At 50.2% G+C, this 1266-nt stretch overlaps 1 pseudogene; it reads left to right on the forward strand.

Moving 5' to 3' along the window:
* Positions 1-755: 755 nt before the first annotated feature.
* On the forward strand, positions 756-936 carry LOC126537638 (U2 spliceosomal RNA; annotated as a pseudogene).
* The last annotated feature ends 330 nt before the right edge of the window (positions 937-1266 follow it).

Here is a 1266-nt window from a genome sequence, read left to right on the forward strand (position 1 = left end):
ACGCGCAGAAGCACAGAAGCTAAGCGAAAACATCGCACCCCGCTAAGCGAACACTCAGTTAACCGGCAACGCTGGACGGAAGATGTAGCGGATTCGCAACCGTCGCGGGACGCCCGAAATTTGTACGCCTGAAAACATTCAGCGAGTCATATTGCTCGGGCGAGTGTGCGTTAGACTAAGAAGCAACTAAGCGCAATAGAGTCTGGGCCGCAGAGAAAAAAGTAGGCATTATCAACGGGCAGGGTCCCGTCAGCTGGCACCATCTGCGTTGCGAGGCTAGAAGCTCACGTATCGGCTCATTGCCCAGTTCTATGAGCTTCGATTGCCCGAAAGCAAAACAAGCGGGAGCCAGCAATGCTTCCTCGCGACGACAGCAACGCGTGACACAGAAAATTATTCGTTCGTTCATTCAAAGGCGACGGAGTGCTCGTAGTTTGTCATAGTTATTCACCGGAAGGACTGACATGTGACATAAAAATTCATGAGCCATTACACTCGGTGACGGTGGATGACCAGCGAAGCTGTTTAGCACATGACACAGAGGCGACACAGAATTTCGAACATAGGTACGGAACATTTACCTGGATTTTATATACAATGGCGTGGACAACCGGACCGCCGCGCCGAGGAGCCAGAGGAAACTAGACAAGCGTGACGTTCCGATGGGACCGCCACCACGGGAGAGCGGAAGGAAAGGAAACGAGATATGCGAGCGCTTGGAACGCCGACAAAGAGAGGGTTGTTCGAACGTAGACATGGCCGACGTATGTCAAAGTGTAGCAACTGCTCTGATCAGTTTAACATCGGATACGGGTTGTATTTAGACCAAGCATATTAAACTTATTTTTTGCAATTTGGTGGAGTGCTGGAAGCCTGCTTTACCTGTGCCGCTGATCGGCCCGGTATCGCGCTATCTTCAGTATCGGCCCACGGTTTTCTGGTCTACGGAAATCCACTGGAAACTTGCGATATACAGCTTCACTGTAAAAGAAAAAGGAAACAAGGAGTAGTTTTTCAACACCAGAGATAAAACGTATATTCAACGGGAGTTAAGTATCCTGATAGCAAGCGTTGTGGATTAGAGTGTAGACGAGATCCTTCCTCTAAATAATGTGGAAGAAAGCGCGCTCTATCGGCGCAGATGCCTCGCCTACTCGAGCTCCTACTGCTGTTGCTTTATTTATTATAGTTGTGTCAGGAACCGCCAACGCCCATCGGCAGAACTCCGAAGGTAATGAGCCGCGCCGATGTGTTGCGCGCCGAGTT

The sequence above is a fragment of the Dermacentor andersoni genome, chromosome 4 (genome assembly GCF_023375885.2).
Source record: "Dermacentor andersoni chromosome 4, qqDerAnde1_hic_scaffold, whole genome shotgun sequence".
NCBI classification, from domain to species: Eukaryota; Metazoa; Arthropoda; class Arachnida; order Ixodida; family Ixodidae; genus Dermacentor; species Dermacentor andersoni.